The 9,892-nt window shown below is 32.3% G+C and overlaps 2 long non-coding RNA genes across 2 annotated transcripts; both read right to left on the bottom strand.

Annotated features, from left to right (window-relative positions):
* Positions 1 to 414: 414 nt before the first annotated feature.
* On the bottom strand, positions 415 to 1,372 carry LOC133190493 (uncharacterized). Its single transcript, XR_009721596.1, has 2 exons — positions 1,244 to 1,372; positions 415 to 1,083 (listed from the first exon to the last, which is right to left on the bottom strand). It is a non-coding gene; the product is annotated as an uncharacterized LOC133190493 (long non-coding RNA).
* A 450-nt stretch (positions 1,373 to 1,822) lies between these two features.
* LOC133190490 (uncharacterized) lies at positions 1,823 to 7,680 on the bottom strand. Its single transcript, XR_009721594.1, has 4 exons — positions 7,553 to 7,680; positions 6,277 to 6,394; positions 4,838 to 4,932; positions 1,823 to 1,925 (listed from the first exon to the last, which is right to left on the bottom strand). It is a non-coding gene; the product is annotated as an uncharacterized LOC133190490 (long non-coding RNA).
* Positions 7,681 to 9,892: the final 2,212 nt, after the last annotated feature.

The raw sequence follows: 9,892 nt of genomic DNA, 5'->3' as shown, positions 1-9,892 counted from the left end.
ATAAATTTGTTATACACTTTCATGTTAAATAGTCAAATTTGATTGGTTTAAAAAACATTTGTTAACAAGTACTATTACCATACTGCATGCCAGACATTACATCCCAATGGTTGAAAATGCATGACTACGGGTAACAGTATATACAGTAATAAAAAATGTTAACTGTGCAGAATGTTTGCACGTTCGTTTCATCTTGTTGCTTTCTTTAAAATGCATTCTATAACAAGAAAAATATTACCTGTTTATTTTGGGTGATGTGAAATTCTTACCCCTTAAAAACCATTGCTGACCGAGGCGAGGTCAGCGATGGTTTTTGTGGTATAACAATTTCACGTTATCCTACTAAACATGCAATATTTTCATGTTATATGTACTTCTATTTGTAAATGTTAATGACTGTGAAAAACATAAATATTTATAAATTAGTAAAATCAATTTAATACACTATGAATACACAAAAGGACAAATTTGTACATAATTCTCTATGATTTGGTTAATTAGTTTTTATAAAGGATGTAAATGGACATGACATATCATTGTTAATATTCAAGAAAGTGTTCACTGTTTTTCTTGTAGATGCTCCTTTCCATCTGATGTTTTCCAGGTTTTTGTGAAAAGTTTTCTTAAAAATGGCACCATTCAACTACAAATACTATGCCAGTGGAACTGTGATATCAATCAACTGCTTATGACACTATTAATTGGCAGAGAATTTATTTTTTTTTATTTGGGACAAGCAATCTGTTTCAAACATTTTATACCTGCAAATTGGTACATGTACTTCATGAAATGCTTGAAGGATGGTAAAGGCTACTGAAATTCCAAGCCAGATGAAATTCAAAAGGATTGATACAAAAGTCATTTGAAGTTTTCTGTTCTTAGTGATGGGTGTTTTTCAGGATGCCCTCTGATATCATAGGTACAACTGGTCACTGTCCTTTGTTAGTTACACATGCAGAAAACTTATTAAGGCAGTGATATAAGTAGCTCCAAGTGATACTTTATTGTTTTCCTCAGATTTATAACCTGGATTGATCTCTGATGCAGTCATTTAAAGCCATGTCTTTTCACTGTCACAAAGTACTGAAATAAAAATAATTTTGATTAAAATATTTCTTTTAATTCACATCATTAAATTTTTAAGCTACAGAAATTCAAATTAATTACCTATTAGTTAATAGAAATCTTTAATTGATTAGCAAGCCTTTGCATTGTCAGATCCTTTTCTGAAAGGGCCATTTACCTTTAACAATGTCCGGACAGGTGAGGCAACTGGCTGGTCTTCATGCTGGAAGTGTGTGTTAACTCTGTAATCTTTTTAAACAAAACCATCCAGTGATGTCCTAAGATTGCCAGATGAGCAGACATATACCTGTATTTAAGAAAGATTCTGTAACATGACATAGAATTTTTCCACAGCTTGACGCTCAACTGATGGTATCTTAGGTGCCTGCAAAATAATAAATCTGGCACATATTTATTTATTTGATACAAATCAGAACAAAATTTGTCCTTTTACAGAACAAATTATTTTCATTTTAAAGAAAAGAGAAATGCATATGTACTGTTTTAATACATATAACCTGTATTATTGGATATTTTCACCCCATTCTAATTTTTAAAATATTCACTCTTTCACCCTTGAAAACAATTTTGCCCTTTTAAAATTTGATCAGACACATTTGTGTTTAAAAGATATATGCTGCCTTCTTCGAATTTGTCCCGTTTTAAATTCACCTACTTGTAAGGAGGGCAGAATGAGAAAAATAAAACTTAACTGGGGCGAAAAATTTCCAGAACAAAGTACCATTACTTGCCTGCCTGTTGTACTATAACTCCTCCAACCTTACAATATTCTATAATCATTGCTTTCATGCGATACCCCCAGTGGATTGATGGTCTCTTTTCCAAATTATATGCACTTTCTAAAAAGAATGAATTTGTCAATTTATAAAATTTAGTATTACAAGTTAATAAAGACAGTAAAACAATGTTAACAACATTTATATGCAAATGAACCTCTGTACAAATCACTTATAAAGGATTGACAACTTGTATGGAATATATCGAATACCCTTAATTTTGACATTTGGAAACCCAGCGTTAAGGCCAAACAAAAAATATGTGTGGTTCTGGTTACACCTCCAAAAAAATAGGAAAGGTGGGTAGGGATTTTTTTTTTTTTTTTTTAACAAAATGATTTTCTAAATTTTTCCAAATAATACCTATTTCTTTTCGTTAGCATAAGTGAACTATTTTATGTGTAGAGTGTTAGATATGTTTTCTCTTAAGCATATGGATTAGATATGTGCTTTAATGTGTGAATAAAATGTCTTGGGTATTTAAACAGTTGTTTGCTGATTCTATTCATTCGAGTTCATACTCATCCAGAAAATACAATGTTTGAAGAAAATCAGCATGAGCAAATTGAATTATTTAACTGTTATTTGGATATTATATTTTCTTTTTTAGAATGTTAAGTTTTTACGAAGATGATAAGTGCTGTCCTTGTTTTTAAAGGATGATATTAATTTCAGAATTGTATATTGTAAGTAAAATTAATGGATATCTTAAGCATTATACATTAAATCTTAAATATAGATCATGATTTCTCCATCGGAATCTGCTGCGGAAGTCTTTATACAGGTATATAAAATCTAAAATTGTATATTATAGAATGCGAAAAAACAGAAATATTTTGTGAAGAGCTGAGTGTATAAATCATAACTAATAAATGTTTTGTTTATTTTGAATTCAGTCTTTTCCAACTATGGTTCAGAAAAGAAATGTTTTATTTGTGGATGAACAGAGTGAAGGAGAAAATAAGTGGCATTTCGATGTGGTGTGAAATATACTAGTCAACATTGGTAGGGGAACCCTAGTTATGAATATGAAACAAATATTTTTAAATCAACAAGATGTGTTTGTGAAACACTGATGCCCCCGTATGGCATCTTATGGCGAAGGTTAAAGTTTCTCAAATGCAAGTCAAAATCCAGGCCAAAAGATAAAAAATGTTAAATTTGAAAGCCCTAGCTGCAACTGTTCAAAAGTTATGGCAAAGGTTAAAGTTTTTTAAAAGTAAGTAAAACATCAAGGTCAAGGTCAAAGTTGTTGGTATCCAAAGAAAGGTCTTATTACAAGGATTACATATGTGAAGTATGAAAGCCCTAGCTCCAACCGTTCAAAAGTTATTGCCAAGGTTAAAGTTTTTCAAAAGTAGGTCAAACTCTAAGGTCAAGGTCAAAAGGCCATAGTTGTTGGTATTCAAAGAAAGGCCTTGTCACAAAGAATACACATGTGAAGTTCGAAACCCCAAGCACCAACTGTTCAGAAGTTATGGTCAAGGTTAAAGTCTCATAAAATTTTGCAAAAGTGGGTCAAACTCCAACGTCAAGGTCAAAAGGTCAAATATGATGGTACCAAAAGAAAGGTCTTGTCACAAAGAACACACATGTGAAATATGAAAGTCATAGCTCCAACCAATCAAAAGTTATGGGCAAGGTTAAAATTGACAACAGACAGATAGACAAACAGATAAACAGACAAACAGATAAACAGACAAACAGACAGACAGGACAAAAACAATATACCCTCCGGATCTTTCGATCCGGGGGCATAAAAATAATGAAAACACAATCTTTTCTTTTTGTAAAAAATAAAGTCCAAGGTGAACATCCTTTTGTTTAAAATCAGTGTTTATAAATGAAATTAATTACTTTTATCCAGAATAGTTCTTATTTTACTTAATAATAAATTTTGAACGATAAACTAGAAAACGGACATAAGAGTTCTGCTAAGAGCTGTCAGAGGAAAAGAATGTGACACTATTCTTTGTACAGTAATGTTTAAAACAAAATAAATCACCTAAGCAAGATGACATAGAATCATTCAAATTCGTCAGAATTACAAATATTTAATATTATTAAAATTTTAAAACCTTTCATGAAACCTTTTTGCCTCATTGAAGACTTCATACTTCCAAGCTCATTTCACATACATATTTGTGTTTTGCAAGTTGACTTTATTCAGGTGAAATCAGCAGTCTTCTTTTTCACGTTTCCTCATGAACTGTTTTTTTTTCCTACTTTCGGTTTAAAAGAAACAATCCTGATATAAATTATTTAATAATTTACAAGTTAATCTATCTTACACATTTGGGCTAATTCTTGCGTAATCAATGCAATCAAATAAATGTTTTCTCATGTTATCTTCCCTCTAACTCCAAAAAACGTTACCTGGCCAGCTGTCTGTGTGCTTTCAAGCGAGAAGTGATTTCCTATCCTGACTTCACACCTTTGCGTGCATTAATAATAAAGGGACTAATCAGCATGCACTTGTTATAAACCAGCTGTAAACAGAGCAACTAACTGAATCTCGCCAATCTTGGGCATATTTATTTAATTTTGGCAACCAAAAAACAAACAAACAAAAAACATGGCGCTGGAAAAAGGTATACTGCCGTGCCATGCTAGCTTGCTTTAGATTTAACACCATCAAACACTTGCACTACATGTTGAAATGATTTTTGCATGGAGGTCGCCATTGCTGGAACTAAAACTAATACCGAAGTGGATGACGGAAATCACAGAAAATTACGGAAAATAAATATGAAAATTGCCGAAAAAAAGTTAAGGGTCGGGGATCTAAAATAGGGACGGTCGGGTAACGGGAACCACACATATTTTTTTATTTGGCCTAATAATATTCCATACATGATTGAGCTGTCACCTGATGAACCTTTAATTCTTTTCTATTTTTTATATGCTTTATATGTATATGAATTATAAGAGTAAATGTAAGTCCAAAAACTTATTTTGTGACATCAATTTCATACCTGTATTTGAGTTGCCTTTTTGAGGATATACCAGGTAGATTATTCAAAGTCGATGTACATGTAGTCTTACATGCTGCAGTTCTCTTGTACTTTAGCTATAAAATAAATTTTAATGTATACAATTGTGTAAGATGAAAGAATATTTCAAACACTGCATGAAACAGACCAAAACTTTAACCAAAATATCCTCTATAACATGCTCTCTAAACTGAAGAGTATGGTCATATAATTGCAGTCATATGAATTTTGTTCAATGATAAATGCAGAGAGAATTTGCAGAATATATAAAGAAAGTCTTATTGTTGGGATTGGGAAATAAGCAGGTCTAGTACAATCTCTTAATTTAGCTATATAGCTTGAAATAGCTATATAGCTTTATTAAGCTATTCAAAATAGCTTGATTTAGCTATTTATATGCAGTTTTTCACAAAAATTATTTTGGTAAGAAATAGACAAAAAGTCGCATGTATTTGACCATTCATATATGTGCTATGGGCTATCGAAACAACGAGCAAAATCAAAGATATCTCCAACTTTGCAACTTTTGAATACTTTTAAGCAAAAGATAAATTTCTATTATTTGAGTAACTGTCCACTACCTTGTGTGCATTGAGGCATGGATAAGTATGATTGCTTCTCATTGTACTGAATTATTACCAATCAATTATCTTCTTGACCATAACTGGCCTCCTTTATAATTTCATTGAAGAAGTAACTGTATCAATTGCGCATGTAGCCTAAAAACTTTTAGAACTTTGAGTACAAAGTCTCTTTTGTTTCTATTTTCCTAATTATCTCCCCTTGTTTAAGGGTCACAACCCTAGTTTTAGTATAAACAGAAGCCCTTGGCCCAAGGATACCCTGTGACAAATTTGACAATAATTGGCCAAAGGGTTCTTGAGTTATGGCTCATATTCTAAAAAGTTTACACTCACTGCACAAATGGCCATAGCATTAGCTCTTTGGGCCTTTGGCTCAGAAGAGCTAAAAATGAACCTCTTACATTGATTTTTGGTTGATATTTTTTACAGTTTTTTTATGAACAATGTACAGTATTTTCACCCAAATTCCAGTATTTTGAGGACTGCTGTACAGTATTTGGGCCTAAAAATTATTACATGAATGCAAGGAGATTTTAATGAGTGAGTTTTATAATGCATCAATTTCAGATGAGTTCAAGGTTGAGTATCATCACTGCACCAAGGTGCGACTTTTTGTGCATGCTGAGAAAAGTACATATATATTTAAGAAAAACTTATATAAAATAGCTAAATTAAGCTATTCTGAATAGCTTAATAAAGCTATATAGCTAAATCAAAAGATTGTACTGGACCTGATAAGTGCTTTCAAACATTGAATACTTAAAAAACTAGACCCACTGACATGCAACAGCTTAATTTCTGTTGATAAATGAAGCGTATTCTGAACAAATTATATACCCAAACAAAGGTGATGCTGTCACAAGATGACGTTCGTACCCATCTCGCATCTGACACTTACACTACTCCTCCTTAATCAGCTGGTAATAGCATCATTATCCTCGAATTCAAGAAAAATCTGTTAATAAATTAGTTATAATGATGATAACAAAACTATTCTAATCAGATACAAATGTATAATATAAGACTTCTATTTCACCCAAGAATACCCAAGAAACACGCAGCACAGTTAAGGCTGCAGTAAGGAGGCGGGGCCTAATCTATACGGGTAATGCTTACTATGACATCACACAAAAATATAAGGTCTTCAAATTACCACAAAATGAAATAATTTGCTATTTTAAACTTATGAATAGCTTTAAACTACATCAATACTAACTAGTGCATGCATTATTGTCGTTGGTTAAATCCCACATAGCAATATATAAACAATTCACTGATCGCAATGCACTTGTCAATGTGACATCATATCGGAAAATTTGACGCAGTTTGTATGCAGTGAGAGGCGGATCAAGTTATATTTATACAATGAAAAATGTATTTTGTAATTAAATAAAATATAAATTGTAGATATATAAGAGGCCATTAACTTGTATGCAATGTCTGTTTTATGATTTTATTCATATACTTCCCGTACATTCCCTAGACAAGCGATACTGTCGTATATTTGTATGCAGATTCATTGAAGGGTAATGGAAGGGTCGTAATAAATCGATATATTGCAAGGGCATACCCTCAGTGAATTATGACAAGCTTTTACACATAAACTCAAGAAGTATGAAGATATTTGAAAAGTGCTGCGAACCTGTTGAAATCTTGCAGAGGAATTAATTATATCTATATTTAATGTACTTGACCAGCAAAATATTCAACATACGGTCTAACAAATGTAATTTTAGCAAGTAGATAGTAGAATTTATATAGGTTCGCAGCACTTTTCACAAACAACAAAAAGTGTTGAAAATAATTATATGTTAAACTTAGATTTTTAACTCGGTTATGCCCTTGCAATATTAGAATTTATAGATGACCTCAGTACTGCAGGTATATTTGCTAAAATCAGGTGACTGCCACATCACGTGACAAGTCTTAATAAGAAATCTAATCGTCCTCAACATTTAGTTTTCAACCACATTGCATTTGTCCGATAATAGTAAAGTCCTAAAAAGAAATGCCCATCCTTGTAAAGAATGTATTTTCTATCTAAAAAATTCGCCGATATTTCCATTTGGCACCTTAACTGTGCTGCGCAGGTGACATTCTCTGACTTGTTTACCTGTACTTCGATCGAAATTCTCCTCCTACTTGCTCGCACCCAAGCTTTTATGACACTCAATTTATCCATCGTAAGTCAGAGAACCCTTCGGCTTTGTGCAACTGCTTAAACTTTCCTTATACGCTTTGTGTAAACCATAAACATGCATAACCCAATACACATCTTGCATCTCCATGTGTGAGGTACTCGGAAGTTAATATTATCGAAAAATCTCGCGAGTCACGTGACGAGACTTACAGACCCTAATGCAGCCCGAATTTGCTTGGTTCCAATGAAAACCGTAGATAATCTTGAGGAAGGGAGCATTCATTATTTATTGTTGTAAGAAATGCAAATAGGTGATATCACCTATTCGAATTGGTGATATCACCTATTCAAATTGAATAGGTGATATCACTTATTCGAATAGGTGATATCACTTATTCGAATAGGTGATATCACCTATTCAGCACGAATAGGTGATATCACCTATTCGAATAGGTGATATCACCTATTCATTTCGAATAGGTGATATCACCTATTCGAATAAGTGATATCACCTATTCAAATAGGTGATATCACCTATTCGAATAGGTGATATCACCTATTCAATTTGAATAGGTGATATCACTTATTCGAATAGGTGATATCACCTATTCGAATAGGTGATATCACCTATTCGAATAGGTGATATCACTTTTTGGCAGTAAATACCAAAACGGCGCCTCATACGTATCGTATCGTGAGGTTAGTGTATCGTTGCACCCCTATAATAATCTTTTCTTTTTTTTCCTTTTATTTCATCCACTATTAGTAAAATATTAATTGGCAATTTTATTCATATAGATAAGTTATATACTGTATTCCTCATTAAAGCTGTAAATTTTTAAGCTGTGCATAGGGTTAATTGAATCCAAGATACGTGTACATGTATTATTTGCATTTTTAATTGTATTTAGAAACACATATAAATTATGAGCCTTATTGTATATTTACATTAATGTAGGAGAGGGTTTGTACATTGTAAGACTGCTCATAAGTTTGAAATTTTTATAGAGCAGTGTGAACAAGATACGTTTTACATCAGAGAACTGAATTTTTTTCTCTTGATCTTTAACCATTGACCTCAAGATCAACAGGCCTGTGATTGTTTTTAAGATAGAGACATCAGCTTAAGTTTCATTACCCTCTTAAATTTTAAATCCCGTTTTGATATGCCATTCAATACATTTTTTAAATAACATTCTCTGCACTGATTCTTGAAAAAAAAAAACAGGATTTCTTAGTCACATTATTACTTTTTGATATGTTTCAACATAAACACTCCAATAAACCAAATCTGAGTTCTTGCTATATTCTCTCTTTTTTTTCTCTTTGATTTGCACAGCAGGCCTTAGTGTATTAATTATTTTTATCTTTTTATGTACATGTAACAGTTTTCATTTGTTTTGGATACTCTCTCCACTATGTTTTTTTTTTTATTACAAAGGAATTTATTGATAGTGCTGTTAGTGTATACTTTGCTTTGTACATTTTAATGTTACGCACCATGTGCAACTAAGTATGACAAGTAGTAGAGATAGGTTTTCAAGAGATTCATTTTTTTCTCTAGTTTTTCCTCACAAGCATGACAAGTAATGCAATAATTGTAAAAAAAAATGTTTTCCCATTGTTATTATGCATGATGCTGTGTTCTCAGTTAAAATTTAAGATTCATATCAAAATAAACTTTTTCTTTGTCATGCAATTAAACTTGTTGAGTTCTCACTGAGTCTAAAGGCAGTCTAAGATGTCTTTGAGGATTTATTACAAACCCTCCTTTACTCTGAAATCTTTCATCTCTCCCTGACCTCTTAGAGGTGGGAGTGGGGGAAGGGTTTAACTGAATACAGGGATTTTTTTTAATATATCAATACGGGAGTTTTTGATTATATTGTAATAGAAACTGGGAGGGGTGCTGGTCTTTCAGTGATCAATATTATACTAAACTAGTGCTAATTGTAACGGGAACCGTTACAGATGTTCCCCAAACGGCTCCCTAATCCCTTATGATGCCCCATTCCCTACAAGCTTCAATAAATTAGACAATACTTTTGTAATATAGATGGACACTTTATTTTTAAGGGTATTTCATTGGAAAACTACTCCAATAAAGCCAAATGGGTATTAGCCAATCAAATTTCAGCGCATGTGCTTGCACATGTTTTCTACATTTTTCACTTTAATTTTCTTATAGTGTCTCACAATACATACATTTGTGCTAAATAGTAAAGAATTTCATTGAAAAATAAGAGAGATGTAACCCTTTAAGTATTAGCCAATCAGAATTCAGCATATGCGCATTCATGGCCTTGCATTCAA

This window comes from Saccostrea echinata, unplaced genomic scaffold (assembly GCF_033153115.1).
Source record: "Saccostrea echinata isolate AGI-Se365-2 ecotype Australia unplaced genomic scaffold, CSIRO_AGI_Sech_v1 ptg000022l, whole genome shotgun sequence".
Lineage (NCBI taxonomy): Eukaryota > Metazoa > Mollusca > Bivalvia > Ostreida > Ostreidae > Saccostrea > Saccostrea echinata.
Note: the sequence above shows the minus strand (reverse complement) of the source record. Positions and strands in the feature narration are given on the sequence as shown.